General features: G+C 41.4%; 1 protein-coding gene across 3 annotated transcripts in view; it reads left to right on the top strand.

Moving 5' to 3' along the window:
* Arhgef12 (Rho guanine nucleotide exchange factor 12) overlaps window positions 1-23,013 on the top strand; it is a 126,112-nt gene that overhangs the window by 17,196 nt on the left and 85,903 nt on the right. The window contains exon 1 of one of the 3 annotated variants that reach the window (XM_063265873.1): window positions 15,505-16,684. The exons of the other annotated variants lie outside the window; for them this stretch is intronic. The gene's annotated coding sequence lies outside the window, so the exon portion shown is untranslated. Of the gene's footprint in view, window positions 1-15,504; window positions 16,685-23,013 lie in introns of those variants that run through there. 3 annotated transcript variants of the gene reach the window in all.

Here is a 23,013-nt window from a genome sequence, read left to right as displayed (position 1 = left end):
CCGCTTCCGCCTCCCACGGACTTAGATTACTAGGGTTAATTTCTTGTTTTTAACTATAAATTAAAGCAGCATGTAGGATACTTTATAAGGAGGGGGAACATTTTCCCCCCTTGGTTTATGAGCCCCACATTCAGTTTCTCAAGACGAAAGGTAGAATGTAAAATATAGTTCTGAATAATCCCCAAATTGGGATTCATTATTAAGCAAATCCAGTTTTTTGCTTGAAGTGCTCTTTTTTATTAGTCACAAACAGCCCCAAATTTGCGTTTTCATGTGACTCCTCGTAGACAGCATTACTACTGTTGGGCTGCATCTTAGACTTTGCCCTCCGCCGTCAGGGCTGGGTGCTTTTCCTGCTCTCCTGCAGGCTCCTGTCTTTACTCTGGCCCTGTGTCAGCATCCACAGCTTTACTTCTGCTCTGCTGTCTTAGCCCAGGCAGGTCCTCTGCTCTTCTCAGCCTTTTACTTATTTCTGCTTGAGTCCTTGTGCCGTGCCTTCAGTTATCAAACTATGTAGTAAATACCCAGAAGGCTTCCTCACTCTCCTGTATCTTCCTAGGAGATAGTGACCCAGCCATTAATGTCTCCGTTCAAAGTAAATTGATTTAGTAAAAGTCGGGTGAGGCACAGTAGCATTTTATACACTGTATTTTACATAATCTTCCCAATGACTGTGAGATGTAATGAATTCTAAATACGACCTACATTTACAAGGACAGAAATGAATCCTAGGAAGTTCTAAGTATGGTTCCCAGTGAGTGGCAGAAGTCTGAATGCCCAGCATTCATTAGATGCTACTCTACCTCAGGACCGGCAGAGGTGAATCAGGTGCTCTTCCCGACTTGTAGGAGGTGCTAATGTGATAGAAGGTGTGAGTAGAGCAGGGAGATTGATGGTGACGATGGCTCAGTGGATGGGGCACTGGCTGCCCTTGCAAAGGACCTGGATTCCTGGATTCCACCAGCACCCACATGGTGGCTTACAGTGCTCCGTGACTCCAGTTCCAGGGGTCTTCTTCTCAAGCACCAGGCATGCAAGTGGTGCACAGACGTACACGCAGGCAAAACACCATACACACAAAATAATTAAGAAGAGAGATTGATGATGATGATGACATTGAAGTGTTAGGTGGTACTTGATGTCATTTTAAGGAGGTTGGGTTTAAACCCTGGGTTCTGAAGGCCGGTGATGTCCTTTAGCCATAGAAGCCATGGGATCACGTGGCAGTGTGAAGGATGGATTAGTTGTGAGAAGCAGTTTCAGAAGCAGAGACTGATAAAGAGATATTTTCCAGTAATCTACATGAAAATCCTTAAGCCAGAGCTACTCAGTGATATGTCTGAAAGAGGAGAGGCAAAAGTAAAGCTCAGAAGACTTAAGACTGAAATAGGGTGAAAGGAGGCCCTGGTGTGTGCCAGGCACAGGGCAGTGCCCTTCACTGAGATGGGGAATGTGAGGAGGCGAGGCGTGGCTTGTTTCTGCTTGGCTGACTAAGTAAAGGAGGAGACTAAAGAATTGTAGTAAGGGACAGTTACAATACTGTTAATGATGAAAACACATTAATTATTAGTATTCGATACATGATCCCCAAAGTCATAAAATTTCATTCTCTAGCATAGTAGATACACAAGACAAAATTGGCTGCTTTACCTAGAATGGAAAATTTAGTTCCCAGGTCACACCACATCTTACTGTCATAGCCACAGGTAGCCAATGGCTGCTGTGTTGGGTGTTGATTATCATAGAACATTTTATCAGTGCAGAAAGTGTATCTTTTGATGGTGTTAGAGGTCATATCTAGGGTTTCACACATTACACAAACACCCTAGCACTTTTTTTTAAAAAAAAAGAATTATTTGTTTGCTTTATGTACATGAGTACACTGTAGCTCTCATCAGACACACCAGAAGAGGCCATCGGATCCCATTACAGATGGTTGTGAGCCACCATGTGGTTGCTGGGAATTGAACTCAGGATCTCTGGAAGAGCAATCAGTGTTCTTAACCACTGAGCCATCTCTCTAGGCCCCTAGCACTCTTTCTTTCTTCCTTTCTTCCTTTCTTCCTTCCTTCCTTCCTTCCATTCATTCATTCATTCATTCATTCATTCATTCATTCATTCATTCATTCATTCATCTGAGACAGGGCCTTTGTAGCTCAACCGGCTCTGAACTGGAAGCACTCCTGCCTCAGCATTCCAAGTATTGAGATGACATGAACGAGCGACTGCACTCAGCCTCTTCTTATGTCTCTGTTGGGGTTTGTGTGTGAGTGCAGTGCCTGTGGAGGCCAGAAGGGAGCATTGGCTCCTCCTGGAGCTGCAGTCACATGTAGCTGTGAGTCCTTTAACTTCAGCTCTGGGAACCAAGCTCAGGTGCTGCAGGAGCAGAGCCAGCTCTTAACTGCTGAGCCGTCTCCCACCCTTTCATCTCTGAGACTTGCGTCTCCTCTTGCCTTCGACTCCCGGGAGCATTTGGGATTACAGGCCTGCACTACTATGCTTGGCTCCCCCCCCACCCCTCAAAAAAAAAAAACAAAGACAAACAAACAAACAAACAGAGCTATTGAATATTATCTCATACAGTTATGATCAGAAAGCTAGGAGTCACTTACTCAGTCACCAGAACTGAGTAGTTCTGGTTTAAGGCTCCTCATGAGGAAGGTCAGTGTTTTCCCCTCAAGGAAAGCACAGGCTTCAGGTGTCTGAAGGTCTTCTTCTGAGGTGGTTCACTTACACTGGGCAAGTGACTGAGACTCTCAGCCGGAGGGGTGGGCTCCTTTTTCATTTTGGGACACTCTCTAGGGACACTTAAGGAGTCTGCTTTGTGTGATTAAGAGATCAGGATGGGGGCTGAAGTAAGTTTGAAGAGGTGACCTCAGAAGGTATGCTGTCGTTTTCAGATCGTACTGTTGCTTTGAAGGTCAGCTTTGCTTACCCGGCAGGTTAACCGTTTACCTTGGTCTGTGGTTAAACACTCATAAAAATCAGGCAATTTGATAAAAAAGTCATTAAAAGTAATCTTTATACTCATATATTTATAGTTCATTTTTACAGTCATCTTTATTTTGTTTTATTCACAGAATACTTATACTTGTCAAGATAATTTAAGTTGTTCACATGATATTTGTCAAGATAAGGTTTTTTGCAAAACTAGCCTTAGTCATGTATAAGATCTCACAAAGGAAAGACTTCTCCCAGAAATATTTGAAATTCTTCCTGAAGCACAAATGGATGTGTGAAGAGTTTTCCATCCTTTCTGCCAAACTCTGAATGTAGCTCTAATTTTGAAGCTAAATAATGAATACTTCTAGTTTTTTTTTTTTTTTTTTTAAATTCTTGCCCCTCCTTTAGAGACAGGATCTCATATATACACCAGGCTGGCTGCTTCTAACTTCCCATTCTCCTGAACCTCCTAAGTGCTGGGATAAGAGGAGTGAGCTACCACACCCCTCCCCCCTTTTCTTAACTTTTATTTTAAGTACACACATGACATGTTCAGAGGACAACCCAAGGGAGTGGGTTCTAGTGTTCAAACTCAGGTCATCAGGCTTAGTGGCAAATGTCTCTACTGGCTGGGCCATCTATCTAGCTGGCCTATGTGGAGCTCTTTCCTAAGACTTTTACTAAGCTATAATGGATCAAAAAAAAAAAAAGCCAACTAAAATAAAAGTTGTGAAAGTATTAGAAAGGACATTATTCTTGAAGGTAAGGTAAAAGTCTTAGGATGCCTGTAGGTGGGGGCATGTATTTAAGGAACGTAATACAAATGGGCGGCCACTCAGGGTTTTATGAAGCCTTACAACTGTAACAGAAGAAGTAGCCAGTTTATTTAAGAAGGAGGAGGGATGCAGTGGCTGAGACAGCTGATGAGCCCAGTGGATTTATTCTGTTCTGTAGTTTAGGACTTTGCCTACAGTAAGTGGAGTGCTGGTGCAGTAGGCAGTTTTGTGTCTCTGAAGACTTCTACTCAAGTGGTGTAATCCCAGTCTTGTACTTATGTTGGAATTATTTTAGTTAAATATTATGAAAACAGATGGAATGCAAGTATGAAATTCAAGTATATCTTTGGAAAAAGTTGTTATGATTTGGAAATGTGAGGCAGACTCATCGAAAAACCGCTGTCAAATTGGATGGGGATAAAGGCAACTGTGAATTATTTGTGGAAAGACTTAGTGAATATTTTCATGCATATCCTGTTTCTTGTTCCACAGTAAGTAAACTGAATTGGTAGCTAATCTCAGCGATATATGTGGTGGAGCTTATATGGGAGAGAGAGCAGTCACTGTGATTATCTTGCTAAAGATAAGTTCTTTATTATGTGTCTAAGAAGTGGCTGATGAGCACACATTCATTATTCTAAGTTGAAGCAGAGTTTAAGATCTTTACAACTGGCATTTAATAACTTCCTGGTTTGACTAACTTCTGGCACCAGTGGATAGGGCTAACGGGTTTTGTTTTGTAGCCAGGGGAACATCATGACTCCAGCAGGTGTGAAAAGAAAGTATGACCTGCCTCCTGTTTGAGGAAGTGACCAGGTTGTAGTTGTACTGATTGAGTTAGTGTTACTGTCCAGAAACATCAACTTGCATTTCATGGCTAGTATTTTCAAATATAATTCTGTTCATACATTGTTTTCGAGTGTTGCTTTCTTTTTGGCAAACAAGTCTCTTTCTCTTACTTACAATAGTGAAGTAAAGTTTCTCTTGGAAATGATGACAGTGTTAAGGAACAGCACTAAGGACCTGGTAGATGAGACTCTGTGCTGTGGCAAATCATTGAGTCTGTAGACATACAGTGGGCCTGCCTCTTCTCCAGCACAGACCTCAGACTAAGGTTAGAAGGTGATTGGTAGAGGGAATTCGAAAGCTCTGAGGGCAGCATTTTGCTTCAGGAGTCTTAGAAGTTAAGTTTTCTAGCATATTGAGTTTGCTTGTCTTCATTTCTCTCTTGTCAGTACTTGGAAGATGTCAATATTGAATTAGACCAGTGGTTCTCAACCTCCCTAATGCTTGAGGCCCTTTAATATAGATCCTCATGTTGTGGTGACCTCGACCTTAAAATTACTTTGTTGTTACTTCACAACTGTAATTTTGCTAGTTATGAAATGTAATATGAGTATCTAATATGCATGATGAGCTTAGGGGTCATGCACGGCCCGCAGGTTGAGAACCACTGAATTAGTCTAATTAATGAACAGATAAAACCAAGAGCTACATTAGCAGATTGGACACTTAGGAAAAAATTGAATTCCTGAGGTCGTGCTATACTGGGAATGCTATCTTTTTGTTTATTACTTATAGCAATTGAAACATTATTATTATTATTATTATTATTATTATTATTATTATTATTATTATTATTTTCTTTCCTCTCTTTCCTCTTTTTTTTTTCTTTTTTCCTTTTCCTTTTTTTGAGATAGGGCCTCTCTGTTTGTCCTGGGCCCTGAAACTCACATAGTAGTCCAGACTTGGCACAGACTCACAGAGGTCTGTCTGTCTCTGCCTCCTAAATGCTGGGATTAAAAATGTGTACCACCATTAGTCTTGAAGCTAATTCTTAATTCAAAGGGGGACTTGAGGTAGTATTTTTTTATCTGGATTTGGACATATAAATGAGTTTAAACATTGAAGAAAATGATTTGACAGTATAGTTCAAAAACCTAAGGAATGTTTAAATGTTCTGAGCTGGTAATGCCAGTTTTGGTATCTATTTCAAGACATGAAGGGAATAAAGACTATAACAATATTAAAAGAAGTCAGTGATGCTATTGTTGGCAAAGAGAAATCAAAATTGAGTTTCTGGTACTAGAATTTAAACCTGGTATCTCTGAGGTACCAGGTTTGTCTTGGATGCTGATGGCAAAAAGTTCCCAGGAAGGAGGAGATGGTAATAAATTATTGCCTGTAATTTGCTTCTCAAGCTTCAGAAAGGAAAATATAGCCCAAAGGTTCCACTGTGGAATAGAGAAGAAAAATGGGTCCTGGGCAGAAGGACAGAGAGTTGGGGACTGGTCAATATAGTGAACTCCCAGTTAGCCCAGGTTAGCAAAGGAAACCCTAACCTCCAAATAAACGAACAAGCAAACAAATAAATTAAATAAAATTTGGGCATTCAGGAGATAGAGGAGCAGGAGTCCAAAGGCCCTCTTAGTTATCCACACAGAGAGTGGGAGCCCAATCAGAACTACATGTGGTTTTTCCCCTCCAATGCTGTGGGTCGGACGGACACGACCTCGTGCATGTTGGCAAGCACCCCATAGTTCTGCTTTATCCCCAGCCCTTGGTTTTCAAGTCTTGCTATGCACCAGCCTCCTGAGTACTGGTGTCTGCTGCTCAGTGAGCAGCCATTTTATTAAATGGAGCCAGCATTTGCGCACTTCCTGAGATGCTTGACTACAGGGCTTTGTGCTTGCTTCCTTCATCCTGACAGCATTGCTCTAGAGCAAGAACTTAAACACTTTTGAAGTTCGGTAACCTACTCAGGGCCATATAAACTATTGAGTGTGTGTGCCGTATATTGACAACCTTCTCTGTACCAAACCTACTATTTTTCTTAGGAGTATTCCCTCTTCAGAAACGACCGGTAAGCAAATGTCACCTGCATCAGCAGCAAGGTGGTCATTCTGACCACTTGGCAGGGTGGCATGTTTTGCCTGAGTTTAGCTCACTCTGTTGGCAGCGGCATCATAGTGACATGTGCTAAGTATGCTTGAATATAGCTGATTATTGAAAACATACTAAGTTTAGGAGATAAGAGAGCAACCTGGGTATGTTCTAGAGAGTCAAGTCAGAGATTTCCAATTTAAGCCTTATATTGACCTTTTTACAGATTAATTGGAGTGATGCAGTTTCAGTAAAGAGAGCTTAATGGAGTATATATACAAGTACAGCTCTTGATGGAGTGCCGAGCTCTGAGCTAATCAGGGGAAGCTCTTCTTGTCTTGGTGACACAGTGGCTTTCAGTTTGGCAGCATCTACAGTTCTTAAGATTTCTTTTCTTTGTTGCTGTACTTCATTCTGAAATGGTGTAAGCACGAGATGGAGAAGGAGCATAGAACAGAGAGCCACATACACAGGACCTCCCGTCATCCTCCGGAGTGGAGGTGAGAGTAAACTTTATTCCTGAGTTTCCTCATCCAGGACAGCATTCCATCACTCTAGCTCCACAAGTGTAATACGATGCCTTGTCTAGATTTATTCTTCAAATGTTTTGTTGATATTCTTGGCCTTTATAGATTGGGTTAACTGTGAGATTCCATGCACAGTCTTAATGAAGTTTTAAAAAAAATTGTCATTACATTGCATATATAATTTAGCAGGGAGAGAACAGACATCTTTATGACACTGCCTTTTGTATGTAGATGTAGTATTTAGTAGTTTTAAATCTCTTATGGTAATTCTTCAGTAAGTCCTGAGCTTTACTCAGGCCTGAAAGCTTTCGCTAAGACCTATTACCAGGCACTTTATGACTTTCCCATTATGAATTGTTGGTTAGTGACTTTCTCATATTCTCTCCTCCCTCCCTCCCTCCCAAATTCCTTCCCTCCCTCCCCATTCTTGCTTCCCTTTTCCCATTCTCATCCTTCTTGTTTTCAGTTCCCTCCCTTCTTCCCTCCTGCCCGCCCTCCCTCTCTTCCTCCTTCTTTTTCATTCTTATCTAACATTAAAAATTTACTTAGTCTTGGCTGAAAGTTCTGTTGAAAGTGTTACGTAGTTGAAAGTGAGTGTGTGAGAGTCAGAGTCAGAGTTGCTGTGACTGAGTCTCCCTGCTTTGTTTCTCAAGGATTACAGAGATAATTAAGTGAACTTTTCTAATTTCTCCAACATAGGGAGAATAATACTGCTTTTGGGGGGAAAATTACCTCAGAAAATCAAATGACACAGGTGTGAGGTGGTTTTTTTACCTAATTAAAATATCTTGTGCAAGGGCTGGATGTCTGTGTGGCTTACTAATGGAGTGCTTGCCTAGCATACTCTAAGACCTGGTCTCTCTTAGCACAAAGGCAGTTGTAAAAAATTATAGTCAACATTATAAACAAAGGATAGTAGTTTGTAACAGCAAATATTCAGACACACTCCAGTTAAAGGTGCTAGAATAAAAATCTTGTGAGTTTGTACTTTAGTGATAGAAGATGTGTATCAGGCCCAGCAGCACACAGAAATGTAAATAAAAAATCAAGTTATTATGGTGAAGTTAATGCAGAGAGCCATTGTGACTGCCCCTGTTTGGGAGGTGCTATGGGAAAAAGAAAGTAAGGTTTTGTTCTATGGATGAATGTATTTCCTTTTTTGTTATAAAGAAACCTAGTTTTATTGTATTTAGATGACTGTTTGGAATATTAATTTTATGCTGGTTTAAAACTTGTCTGTCCTACCTTAATCTCCTAAGTTTGTCCACAACACTTGACTCATATATACTAAATTCTTTATTTTATTTTGTGTTTTTTTGTTAAGGTAGTGACCCTCTTTTTTTTTAAAGTTTTTTTTTTTTAATTTATTATATATAAGTACACTGTAGCTGTTCAGACACACCAGAAGAGAGCATCAGGTTTCATTACAGATGGTTGTCAGCCACTATGTGGTTGCTGGGATTTGAACTCAGGACCTTTGGAAGAGCAGTCAGTGCTCTTAACCACTGAGCCATCTTTCCAGCCCTAAATTCTTTATTTTTATTACATTTCCACATTATACATGTATGGTTATATGTACACATCACAATACAGGTGTGGTTAGAGGACAACTTTTGGGGATCAGTTCTTTCCTTCCACTGAGTGAGGCCGGGGGGAATAAACTCAGGTCATCAGGCTTGGTGGGTTCTGGCCCTGATGCTAAATTCTAATGCAACATTTTAGTCACATTTGTTTCAAGAGGTTGATATTGGAGACAATGTCTGTTAACAGTGTTACATAGATAAGTGTTTCTATGGCTCTTAAGTAACCAGCAGTAACTCAGGGAGTAATATTAAGTGACACTATTGGGTGGCTGTTTCTTCTGGGTCAGACTTGATCATTGATTGCTCTTGAATCAGAGTGGCTGTAGTCACATGCATGGAACCCTCACCAGATGTGGCCCATTAGCATTACTTTATAGTTAATTGCTGGAGATTATACCACCAATTACTGGCTTATACCACCAGTGACAGCAGAATTGTAAGTTCAAGGCTAACCTGGTCTGCATATCCATACCTAATTGCAAAAGTGATTTTAAAAATTCACGAACCTTTACACTCTTGCAACCTTTTCCACTTAAGAAGAGAACATTGACTCGTGTACGACTTTTGGTAGTACAGCTGGCCCCAAGTTGCCCAGAGAGGTGCACCTGCCTTTGTGTCTTCCTGTGAGTAACCCCAGTAAGCTTACTGGTTCACCAGCCTGGACTTGGTGGAACATTTTCTGGCATTGTCCATACCTAGTCTGTCTAAGGTGAATAGTCTTCTTAGGAAAAGTCATATCACTCAGTAAAAACAGTTCTTTGGGAACACTAAGCTGGTGTTCCAGGGAGGCATTAACTTGGGTTTTAACCTAGAGCCAGATCTTAGTCACTTTCCCTGTTGCTGTGATAGTCTGACAAAGCAAATTAAAGGGTGATTTCTTTGGCTTACAGTTTAGGATACAGTCCGTCATGAAATGGTCAACACGGGAGGAGCTTGAGGCAGTTGCTGAGTTGTATCTACATCAGGAAGCAGAGTAATGGACGCTCAGCTTCCTTTCTCCTGCTTCTGTAGCCGAGGATCTCAGCCTCAGAGGATGGTGCTCCCTTCAGCTAACCTAGTGAGGACCACAGGCATGCTCAGAGGCCCGCCTCCCAGCCGACTCGGGATCTGTCGAGTTGAGAGTTGAGATGAACATGGAAGACTAAGGCCTTCCAGAATTGCGAATATTGGAATCTTGATGAAACCCTTAAAGCCAGCGAAACTTTTAAAGCAGTAATAACTCCAGGGTAACCACTAACATGGTGAAATGCCTTCTGGCTAGAGATGAGTCCCCAGCCACCTTGATATAGATGATGGACGCAAACATTGCTGTTGAGTTTGAGCAGAACTAGGTGTTCTTGATTTGGTAGGTCATGTTTTCCTCTGTATCCAGGGACCAGGATTTGTATCTTCAGATAATGTTCTGTCTTTTACACGGATGTGAGAATATTTAGCGTCCCTGAACTGTAGTTATTTCATGTTTCAGTCCATGTATCTTGTACTATTATTGTGTCTTGTACATCTATTTCAGTAAAAAATAGAAATTTTTTGCTGATGGACTTTTCTACAGTTGGCTCCTAATCATTTTACTTAGCAGGGCTTGAATCTGTCTCAAACATGTTTTCTTTTCCCTAAGCAAGTGACCAGGGGAGAATTAGAAATCCTTACTTGGTTAACCCCCTGTATTTGAAAGATTTATTTTACTTTTATCCCCCTCTCTTTGGTTTTTTTGAGGCAGGATTTCTGTGTGTAGCCCTTGGTGTTTTTGAATTTGTGTTGTAGACCGGACAGGCCTTGAACTCAGAGATCTGTCTGCCACTGCCTGGCAAGACTTATTTTTTTAAAATATTTATTAATTTATTTATGAGCCAAGATCTTGCTATGTAATTGTAGCTGCTATGGAATGTGGTACATAGACTATCCTGACTTCAAACTTGTGTGATCCTCCCGCCCCAGCCTCCCAAGTGCTGGGACTGTAGATGCATGCCACCACCCATGGCTGGAACTCATCTTCAGTTAAGACAGGTGCTTGATGTTTGTAGGCCTGCCCTAATCTTATAGAAACCAGGCAGGCTTTCCTGTCAGGTAGACCTTGGTTTTCATCTCGGCTGGACTATTTGTTTAGTTGAGTGTCTTTGGAAACAAAATTAGATAGGTCCCAAATTTAACTTTTCTTTATTATCCTCAGTATCGTCTGTAAAACATAAGCTTCAAGAGACCTTCAATGTACATATTTTTAAAATTACTAAATTGTACCATGTTGAGGTTTTTATTTAAGAGTATTCTATTTGAGGGACTCACCCCTAGAATTAGAAATAAATACAGATCAGGAAAATGACTCAGGATGAATTTGGTCACGAGCAGTATTGTAGTAGAAGTACTTGGGCAGATAGGTTTGGTTTTGGTGTCATAATCTCATTTTTGTCAGGTATGCTAGAACTTGGTATGTAGCCTAGGACAGCTTTTGGCCAGATTCGGATTGATGATCCTACAATCTTGCTTTAGCCTTCAGAGTGCCGGGATCATAGGGGTGTGCCTCAGAAGTACTTCGCAAGAAGTACAGCAGTACTTGAAAGTCACCACTACATAAAATTCAAATCAGGAAAGGATAGTGAATCTGTCACAGGCTCTCGTTATAGAGGTACAGCGTGGTCTTTTTCAGTAATCCAAGTGCAAAGCCCCAGGTTTCCTTCTTTGCTTCGCTTACCTGGTCTGACCTAGCAGTGACCACCATTCCATTGCTTTACCTGATGAATTTACCTTGTATGAATTGAGTGCAGCCAGAAATTTCATTTGGCAGCATACACTCCCCTCCTTCCTCCTGTGAGTGACTGACTGCACTGTTACCTTAGATCCACCGCACAGTATACATATTTGTACTTTTTAACGTCTACTGTTCAATGTCAGTTGTTGGATGCATAACACTTCGATTCCATGCACCAGTTCTTTTCAGAGGAAGAAATGGAAGGAGTATTTCACTTGTAATTTTTCAGTAAAAATCAAAAGAGGGATTAATGGTCTAAAGAACTAAGAAGAGAATTCAAATAAGTGTGCTCAGCACATCCTGTGTTTCTGCCCTTCCCATGGCTAGCCACTGTGTGTCTCAAGTTGGAAGAGGGTTGTCTGCTCCTCCTGGAAACTGTGAACGTTGATTAACAGCTAGTTTCACTTTGAAACTCACACAACAAACACGGAAGAGTGGATTGTTGCCTTAACCCATGGGATTCTTGAGATTGACGTCAGAACACACTGCAGCTGTCTAAGCAGTAGGGAGAGCATTTCTAACACCCCATTAGATCACTGCTTGGCCCTTTCCTCCTACTTTCTTCTCAGACATCGTGTAGAACAGCTTTCCTGTCCTTTGCTAAGCCACAGTGGCTTTCTTTACTTGAGCTTGCACAGCTCTTCATCCCTCCCCTTCAACTTCCCTTTTTCCTCTCCTTCCCTGCATTAAGTCATTGTGATGAGAACCTTTTTTTCTAAAAAGTTTTTTTAAAGAGATTTACAGATTGAGACACTAAAGAGAATAGGGATAGCCCATACATGTACTTATGTTCCTCAACTTTTAACATGTTACATTAGTATGGTACATGTATCATACTACTGAGTCAATATTGACATTATTAACTAAGTTCATAGTTTATTTAGCTTTTCTAGGATCTTTTCTATTTTTAGTGGTGGTTGTTGGGTTAAGCCAATGCTCTGTTTCTTCTACCCAGAATGCTGTCTTAATTAGGGTTTTATTACTGTGAAGAGACACCCTGGCCAAGGCAGATTTTATAAGGGAAAACATTTAGGGGGCTAGCTTACAGTTTGAGAGGTTCAGTCCATTATCATGGACTGGGTCAGGGAGAATTGTCCTGACAGGCAGGCATGGTGCTGGAGGAAAAGCTGAGAGTTCTAGATCTTGATCTGAAGGCAGCAGCAGGAGACTGTGCCACACTAGGTATAGCTTGAGCATATATTAGACCTCAGACCCACCCCTACGGTAACACATTTCCTCCAACAAGGCCATCCCCACCAATAGTGCCTCTCCCTATGGACCAAGCATTCATACACGTGAGTCAATGGGGACTGTCCTTATTCAAACCACTAAGGATTCAATTTGAAACTTATTGTGTCTTTCTTTTTAGGTTCGCCTTAGCTGTGAGAGACTTTGTTTTTTGATAGTCTTAACATTTCTCAGGAATCCTGGTTAGGTATATTTTAGGATGCCTCCAAACTGGAATTTGTGTAGTTTTCCCTCATTATTAGGTTGGATTTGCCTGTATGACTGAGGCTGTAGTGTGGCTCAGGGGTAGGAGTGTTACATAGCCTATAAGACAGGGTAAGAGTTCAAGGTGCATAGTAAGTTCTAGGCCAGCTTGGACTACCTAATTATCCCCATCTGCCTTAACTATCCACCCCATACCCCATGTGCATATACACATAGGCGTGTGTGTAAGCAACCACATACACACACCTGTGTACACACAGACATACAGAAACCATTCTGGATTTGCTAGTTTCTAGAAAAAGGAGAGAAACCATTTAGGGGAAGTAGGTTTGACTCACAGTCTTAGAGGTTTCAGACCTCTATTGGCTTGCTCTGTTTCTATGGGCCTGTGGTGAGAATAATGCCATAGTGTGAGAGGGTATGGCAGAGCAAACTGCTCAACTCCAGCGAGCTGGGGAGAGGTAGGTAGGTAGATACTGATGGACTGAAAAGTATGAAGAGAGAGACAGGAGGAGGCTAGAGAGAGAGCCTTCAGTGGTGAGCCTGAGTTTCCCCAGTCGGAATTGCTAACCTGTAATCCCTATGATATAACTTTTCTAACTAGAGTTCAGTATTTCTGTCATTTCAAGTCATGATGTTAATTTTCAGAAGTTTGGTTAGACTCCTTAATTCTTAAACTCATTTTGGTACTGGGGATTGAACCTAGGACCTTGTGATGCTAGGCTTATACTCTGCCTCCTAGCTGTGTGCTCTGTAATTTCATTTAGTTTTGAGACAGTATCTTGATAAATTGCCCAGGTTGGTTTTAAACTCATTCTGCAGTCTGTGAAGTCCTTGAGTGTATGATCCTCCTGCTTTATTGCTGAGCAAAAGGGATCTTAGGCCTGCATACTGAGGACCTAGGGACGCGGCTTCTGCTGTCGATGGGTTAGACTCTTGCATAGATCATGTATCCGCCATTATAATATCACACAGAATAGATTCTGCACCTTAAATGTGCCCTTTGGATTGCAGATTCTCTTTATAGTTGCCTGTGCTCTCTAGCAGTCCTTCCACATTTTCCAGCGTGTGAGCTGAGTGCAGTGGCACAGTGCTTAAATTTGTATATGGCTTCTGGGACCTAATAGAATGTTATGGAGGAACACATTTAAGATTTATTCATGATTCATGAATTAATCGTTCATTCTTTTAAAACTGTTGAATGATCTTTCTTTGTGTGGATGAATCATAGCTTGTTTTTCTGTTCTACTAGTACTTATGAATAAGTTTGCTCTAAGTGTTCATGGGCAGTTATTTGTTTATTTTCAAAGTTTATTATCATGTGCAAGCATTCGTGCAGATACATAGGTGCCATGTACACATGTAAGCCAGAGGACAGTCTCTGATTGGGGAGTTCCCTCCCTCCACCGTCTGAGTTTTGGGGATTTGACTCAGGTTGCCAGGTTTGGTGGCCATCACCTTTACTCACTGAACCATACATTTTCAGACCACTTAGTAAGCATCTAAGTTGTAAAATTCAGATATTCATATTGGGTACCTCTCACTGTGTAAGCCTGACTGTCTGGAACTCCATACGTAGGGCATAGACATCTTCTTACCTCCACCTTGTGAGTACCCCGCCCTAGTCTTTATGTCTTTATGAATACTCGACACACTCATTTTCCCTGTCCTCTCTCCGTTTGCCCTTTCTACAGTGGAGCATATTTGTTCATTCCTTCTTTGTGTGTATGTGTGTGTGTGTGTGTGTGTGTGTGTGTGTGTGTGTATGTGTGTGCCTGTGCATGTGTGTGTGTGTGCATGTATGCATATGTGAGGGTGTGCATCTGTAGTATACAGAGGTCACTGACAAGACAGCATGCGGGAGGCGATTGTTTCCTCTACCACGTGCACCCAGAGGGTCATTCTCAGGAACGTTTATCCACTGCGCCATCTCACTGGCCTGAGCTCCTTCTTATATGTTTACTGTATATTTGGATTTTGAAGAGAAAATTATGTCCTTTCTTTGGACTCTGAATTATGTACTTCTGTCTGGACACTGGGTTTTGAAAGAAGGCGTGGTTTTCATTAATAAAGTCAGTCTGAGAAGCTGTTGGGGGAAACCGAAGTTATGACTAGGAAGCTGAAGTATGTTCTGTGAGGAAGCTGCGACTGTTGACATGCTTGGTTTGCTATAGGAAGGGGAGCAAAGTCTAAGTTGACACATGCTGTGGAATTGCTTCAGCAGTGTAGACCTATGAAGACAGACAGAAGGAGCTCCATGACTTTTAGGGTAGATGAGCTTCGTGGGAAAGTGCTAACCCTGGAGGGGAGTCCCAAGGCCAGGAGGAGGAAGTCTAATGCCACTAGCAGTCAGCATTGGTCCTTGGTTTGACTGGTTTCTTGTAGATTGAGGAGAGTTTCTTTAATAACTCTTCACTTGTTAAGTGCTTAGAAATTCTAACCTTAATACATCTGTGCTTTAATATTTAAGGGTATTAAAAGTCATTAGTCTTGTTTTGAAAAGCTACAAAATATAAGTATATGTAAATAAGAACTATATAGCATATATTTATAAACTACATTTGTCTAGGTGTGGGTTTCTTGTAACCTGATTTTTAGATCATTAACTGTTGTTTTGAAGTTCTTTATAAATTGAAAGAGCCTTGAGCTATAATTTATGTAGGTGAAGTGTTTCTCGGGTTGGTCTAAGAGACATAACACCTTATGTTTTATGATAGGCAGAATAGCTTTCCTTCAGTCTGTGTGTTGGGCCCATGTTCTCTGCACACAGACTTGGTGGCTGCGTTGGTGCCTCAGAAGAGGCGAGTGTGCTCTGTTAGGGAAGTGTTTGACACAGGCCACTGTTTTAATAAAGTCAGAGTGCTTCTAGCAATGACAATGGATGAGTGTGTCTCTTACCCCTTCATTCCATAGCAAGTGGCAAGGGTGAATTAACAGTGTGCCAGACATCATATGCCTGGGGCATAGTAGGAGACCTGGGAAGATTTACAGTAATCAAACACAAACAGACAGAATAGCATGAAGAAATTTCAGTCCTCCCAGTCCAGCTTACAAACTTAATTAGGCTTATTGGGGCAGAAAATATTTTTTTTCCCTCCCCACTTTTTATCTGTTTCTCTTCACTCCCACCTCCTTCATGCTCAGACTCTCTGATTCTCTTCGTGGGGATCATATTGCTAACAAAGGGACTCCTTTTCTTGTTGCTTGCTTTTTAATTCTAACTTGGTTCCTTTGGCTTATTAGGAAACAGAACAGAAATGACAACAAAATAAGATGTCGGAAAGACTCCATTTGTGCACTGTTTTCAAAAATTCCCCATTTAAAAATTTGCACTGAGGAATTTTTTTTGTGGTTCTATACTTAGATCTGTACACATCTTTGTGAATTTATGGGCGCTCTTGGCTTGCTGTCTTAACAACTGTCAGCTGAGCTAACTTGCTCTGTCTGTCTTCTCTGTGCATTGTATGGTACGGTGCAGGGGATGCACACGGATGCTGTTCCCTGCCTTTCCGTTAGCTGTGCAGTGTTGAGCTTCAGTTGATGATGGCAAATGATTCGGGCTAGGAGAAGAGGTGGGGTTTCTTCCTGTCTTCCCTCTGGTGGTCAGTAAAATCCCTGACAAATGCCTCTCCAAGGCTGTGGAATGTATGGATAAAGGAAAAGCCTAGGATTGCTAGGGGAGTGGCGATAGGTGAGGCTCCACTCTCGTGTGCTCCATGGAAACAGGAAACAAGCCTTTTGAGCTTCTGCTTGCCCGCTGATTTGCCGGTTATCCAGGTAATCTATGGCAGTCTTTGTTTTCTCTGTAGTGTAAAGAATAAGGCAAATGGTAGAAAAATAGCTTCACTAAAGGGGATATACCTATACCAAGAATGAAGTGGGCAAGGGAAAGGATGTTTGTACATCGTTATTATTTCCTACAATAGCATTTTGTTTTTCCCTTCTTGCTTTAAAAAGCATATCTTGACCTAAAGAGAGGAAATTCCTAGTTTTGAAAACCCGTGCCCCAATGGATTAGCCTGAGAACAAAGGTTTTACCACCCAGCATGCAGGGCTGTCTTTATGCAGAGGACTGGAAGCATCACCCTTCTGTTACCTTTGTAGAGCTGAGCTGGGTAATGGCTTTTGAATCTGGGCTAGGGTTGATGAATTAATATTCTGTGAATTGCGATTTAATCATCTTGAATTTTTTGATGGTTGTCTCCCTTTGATACCCAAGGGGCTATGAATGGAGCATGGGGGCAGGGATTCATGTTCCAGTGGGGGAAGGGACTGTTTTTTACAGAGTATTCTGTGTGACTGTTTCTCAGTGTATTTTTTTTTCTCACAAATTAAAACATAACGTTTATTTGGAAAAGGTGATACCCATAGCTTCAGGAGCTCTTGAATTAGCTTGAGTTATTTTGTCCTTTGTTCAGATAGTGGTATTTTTGCTTGTGTCAGCTAAAATGTTGACTCTGATGGTAAAGCTGTTGCTGAGCTGTTGTGGGGCATTGACGTGGCGTTGTTCTCCGTCCCCTCCAGTGATGTCTGAGGGCTGGGGCAGGGACCTCAGTGTGAGAAATACAAGTGCTGGAAATGGTTTTGTTTTTTAGGGTCTGACTAGTATTTGAACCCAGAACCTCTTGCATGCAAGATGAGCATTTCACCATTGAGAGATTTCCCCAGCATAGGTCTTTTTTTTCTTCTGAAGGTGTTGGTCATGTTAGAAGTTATTTTCTTGTAGACAGAAAGACCTAGGGCTATACTGTATGACTCTGAAATGTTTAATACTGCAGATTTCTTTATAGACAGATTAGACTCACACCGGAGCATATGGTGAAGCTTTCCATTCATTTGCTTGTCTTTTTCACAGTGACATGAGTTCCCTTATGATTTGTTACATTTGGGAGACTGACTCCTCAGAAGTGTTGGGAATTAACATTCTCCTTGGGCATTTACATTATACCTCGAACTTTAAATGTATATAGGTTTATAATTAAATAGAAGAATAAAGAAACATGCATATGATGCACCCTTTTTGGTGCATGAATATAATAAGCAGTATTTGTATACTGACATGTAGGTGTTTTATTATCCTCATCTCTTACCATGCTTTATGTATAGCAGTAGTTTATATCTCATCTCTTTTTATAGATGAGAAATTTTTTAGACAAATAAGTTAGTAACTAAAAAATAATGACATAAAGGCCAGTTAGACTCCAAAACATCTTCTCACTGTTTGCATCATAGCAGATTAAAATATTTTCTTGAAATTATTGATATCACAAAAAAGGAGTTACTAAGAGATAGGGATTGTAGTCTGTCAAAAACTGAGCAGTTGAGCCACTGCTTAGCGGTGTAGGGTAAGGACTGGACTTGGCTTACGTCTCCGCTCTGACATTTCATTCTCCTGTATGGCTTGTGAAGTCAGCCTGTTGAGGGTTTCCATTACTGTTACATTTAGCTTCCTTACTGATTCTTCATAGCCATGACTTTATGGTGTGAAGGGACATCTAGAATGTGTATAACTTTCTAACTTGCCATGCAGAATTTTCATTTATCCATTAAGAGCATTATTATGTCTTGGTTGCCTTTTCCCTTTCTTCCTGGGAGATGGTAAGGGCCTGGATGTTGCCTGACTGGCTACACATTGTGTGCTGTCTTCAATTAACTTTCTGAGCGGGTGAATGAAGGAAGAAGGAACGACAGTGTCTAGGGAGAACAAGTGACTGACTCAGCCCCAGATGACAAAAGGTTTTCTTGGGGCTGACATTCATCTAACTATACCGTGATCCTTCAAGGAATTTATATGTCTAAAAATCTTAAAAGAAGAAAGTTACAGGACAAGTTTAGTCAGGTAGTCTTAAATTGTTGGAATTTCCCATGCAAAAATATGAATAGTCTAAAATTTATAACGGAGAAAAATGTTCAGACCACTGAGTCCTTTACATTTTATAAATTATAACAATGTTTATGGACAAGGGGTTCTATAATTACTTAATTTTTTGTGTACATGTAGTCCACATATCTGTGTGTTTGTATGTAGGAGTACACATGCTTGCACATGTGTTTAGTGTGGAGGCTAAAGATAGACTTAGGTATCCCCCACTGTTGAGCTCTCCACTATTCGATCTGTGTGTTTGTTTGGTGTGCACATTTGCGGGTGCACGTGCAGGTCAGGGCTCGATGTTAGAGGTCTGGCTGAGTCCCTTTTCACTGCATGTATTGAGGCGAGGGCACCCAGAGCTCACGTATTCAGCTAGTCTAAGCTCTTGATGAGCAAGATTACAGGTGGGGCACCACACCCACCCAACACTACATGGATGCTGAAGAGCTCATCTTGTCCTTGCACTTTCATGGCTACCTCTGCACTTCTGAGTTGTTCCCCAGCCCTACGTTCCTCCTGTCTTGAGACAGGGCCTTTTTGTGACCCCTGGACTAAGTTTTGATTGGCTGCTCAGCAAGCTTAGCCTGACTCTTCCTGTGCTCCAACTCAGGGAGCAGAGCACAGCATTACTTACCCCTGACTTAAAATTAAATTCGTTTTAATAATTAATCAGTTCAATGATTTTGTGTGGGTGCTGGGGATCTGAGCTTAGCCTTCTTCCTTGCCTGGCATGCACCTCACTGACTGAGCCGTTCATTTTTCCAGCCAAGAAGTGTTTATTTTTTATTTTGTAAGAATTTATTTATTTTAACTTTATGGGTATTGGTGTTTTACATGCCTGCATACATTCGGGTGTGCGTGTGCATGTGTGTATGTGTGTACCATGTGCATGCAGTTCTCAAGGTCAAAAGAGAGCACTGGAACTGGAGTTACAGATGGTCATGAGCCACCATGTGGGTCCTGGGAACCGAACCTGGATACTCTCCAAGATCAACAAGTGTTCTTAATTGCTGAGCAATCTCTCCGGCCTCCTTGTAGCCTTTATCTTTAAGAAAGTATCTCATGTTGTGCATCTGGCCTTTAACCTGGGGAGTCCTTTTGTCCCTTAACATCCTAAATGCCGGAATTTTATTTGTATCATTGCACCTGGCTTTATGGGTAAACATTTAGTTTTACTTTTAGAGTCTAAAAGCTTTGTCGAAATATAATTAATGTATAATAAGCTTTAAATGTTTGTATGCAGAGAGGTATGTGTGTATGCGTGTGTGAGCATGTGTGCACATGTTTGCATGTGTATGCATATGGCTCAGGATGCAGAGATGAACTTGGTGTGCCTTTCCTTGGAAGGCTTCCACTAGTGTTTTAAGATAGGGCCTCTTACTAGGCAGGACCTGGGGCTTGCCAATTAGGCCAGGCTGGCTAGCTAGCAGGCCCTACAGATCCACCTGTCCTTTTCTTCCCAGTACTGGGATTCCAAGCACAGTCTGACATGCCTGGCTTTTTATATGGATTTGGAGACCAAACTTAGGTTCCCATTTTCACATGGCAAGCACTTACCTGACTGAAGTCTCTCTCCAGCCCTAAGCTGTGTATATTTAAGTTGTACACCTTGATAGGCTTTGATACCTGTATGTAACTGGAAAACTATCATTGCAGTCAAGAAAATAAATACAGCTAGTGGGTAAGCTCTGGCTCGTAATCCTAGCGCTCAGGAGACTGAGGAAAGAAGATCATGAGTTAAAGACCAGTCTGGGCCAGCCTGGGGTATAAAGTGAAACCCTATCTCAAAAAGCCTGAATATAAATAATAGTTTTCTTATGCTTTTTCTTGCAGTCCCTCTCTCCATGCCTTTCACTTGTCTGTTTTATGCCACACTGGGTTAGTTTGCATGCGTTTCACATAAATGGTCTCACACGATATGGTTTGTGATGTTTTGTTTGGCTAGTTTATTCTGTTTGTAATTATTTCTAATTATCATTAACTGTCTCTGTGGTGCCTCAGTAGTCCATGTCTTTTCCTTGCTGAGTCATGGCTGGAGATATACTACAGCTTACTCATTCAGCTGTTGATGGACATAGTATTTACCAGTCTTAGACTATTAGGTTTACTTTCAACATTCTTGCTTGTCCTTGTATGGACGAAAGTTCTCATTTCTTCAGGATGGACTACATGGCTGGTGTGGCTAGTGCATATTTTAGCCCAGTGAGAAATGTTTTTGAATTAACTGTGCTGTGCCGCACTCTGACCAGCAGGATTAGTTGCTTCTGATCCTTGGAGTGAGCAGTCCTTCCTCTCAGCCACTGTAGTGGGCCTGCGGTGGCATGCTACAGGATTTTGTATCCACCGATGTCTACCAATATTGGATATCCTTTAATGTGCTATCCCATACTTTTTGTGAATTGTCTCTTCAAATCTTGCTTTTAAGAGTTTTTTTTTTTAAAGATTTATTTATTTATTATATATAAGTACACTGTAGCTGTCTTCAGATACACCAGAAAAGGGCATCGGATCTCTTTACAGATGGTTGTGAGCCACCATGTGGTTGCTGGGAATTGAACTCATGACCTCTGGAAGAGCAGTCGGATGCTCTTAACCGCTGAACCATCTCTCCAGCCCGCTTTTAAGAGTCTTATCATTGGGTTGTTCATTATAGATTCTAATGAAAGCCACAACCAGATATGATTTGGAATGTTTTCTCCCACCCTGTTCTACATGCCTTCATTATTAAGGTAACTCACATTTGCAGGAGCACAAATTTACCTAGAAGTTGTGTGTGTGCGTGGTGTGTGTGTGTGTGTGTGTGTGTGTGTAGGTTTGTATAGGCCAGAGTCCAGAGTTGGTGTTGGGTGATTTCTTTTCCTTCTTGTCTTTTTGAGACAGGACCTTTCCGTGAACTTTGGGCTGTGTTTTGACTAGGTTAGCTGGTAGGCTACGGAATTCTGAGATTGCCTGTCTCCACCCCTCAGTTCTAGAGTTACAGGGACATGCTGCTACACTTGTCTTTTACATGTGTGTTCGGGATCTGAACGCAGGCCCTCATGCCTGCACATTCTCCAAAGCCTTAGCCCCCAGTTTTAGTATTTCTTGTGCTATGCAGTAGTTGTTGTATAGGTCTGAATATATTATAAGAACATGAGTAAATAGAATTTGGGGGATCAGAGAAAAGGCAGAGGTTTTCTGAGGTAGCAGACATTAAGAAAAGATCTCAGAAGTTATGTTGGTGACGAGACAGCTTCACATTGAACAGTATGTAAGACATCACTTTCTAGGGAAGGTCCCTACGAGTCTTACTGAAGGCCACTAGAGTATCAATTTAACTGAGGTTAGAGGTAAGCAATGCCTCATTTACCCTCATATGTCATGTTTGGTGTTTGGATGTCCTCCACCCCCCTGTGTAATGGAAAATGATTGAAGGAATTTTAATGGAAGGGGCCATTTGTGGTTTGAAAGTCTAAAGGTGCTCAACAGGAAAGGATGTTGTGTGCAAGACTGGAAAACCTGTCATTGCAGGCACCAGCCAGGCCTGGCAGAGTGACTCACTCTAAGCTAGCAATGGAGAAGGTCAGAAGAAGATGAATTGGAGGTATTGGCTAGTGACAAAGCATTTGAATGCAGTGAGAGATACAAACACCACAGAAACAGAGACATTATGTTCATACGTGTACTTCTGACTCTGTAAGAAATGCTCAGAAATGGCTACCTGATAGGTGGATACAGTTGAGGGCAGAGGGAGAGGTTGATGACATTTATGGCTTCCAAATTTCTAATTTAAAAACAAAAGAAGTGTGCGTGCGCGCGCGCGCGCGTGTGTGTGTGTGTGTGTGTGTTTGTTACATGTATGGATGCCTTCATTGTCTGTGGAAGCCAGAAAATCCACTCATCCCTGGGATTACAGATAATTGTAAGCTGTAATGTAGATGCTAGGAATTGAATCTGGGTTCTTTGCAAGAGCAGCCAGTGCTCTTAACCACTGAACTATCTCTTTAGCCCAGATTCTAGATTCTTACTAGACCATCTGTATGGATGGACGTTCATTTGTTAAGGCAGAAAAGCAATTTTGTGGGGGGTCAAAGTAAATATTTTTAGGTCTGTTGAACTTGATGCCAATGGTAAATCTAAGTGAGTGTCTAGAAGAGGATTGTTTGGAACTGAAGACAGGTAGGTTGACCGTGACTGGGGTCTGTTCTTACACAAACATTTATTGAGTGTCTGTTCTGTCTAGCACTTTGCAAGGGTG

The sequence above is a fragment of the Rattus norvegicus genome, chromosome 8 (assembly GCF_036323735.1).
Source record: "Rattus norvegicus strain BN/NHsdMcwi chromosome 8, GRCr8, whole genome shotgun sequence".
Lineage (NCBI taxonomy): Eukaryota > Metazoa > Chordata > Mammalia > Rodentia > Muridae > Rattus > Rattus norvegicus.
Note: the sequence above shows the minus strand (reverse complement) of the source record. Positions and strands in the feature narration are given on the sequence as shown.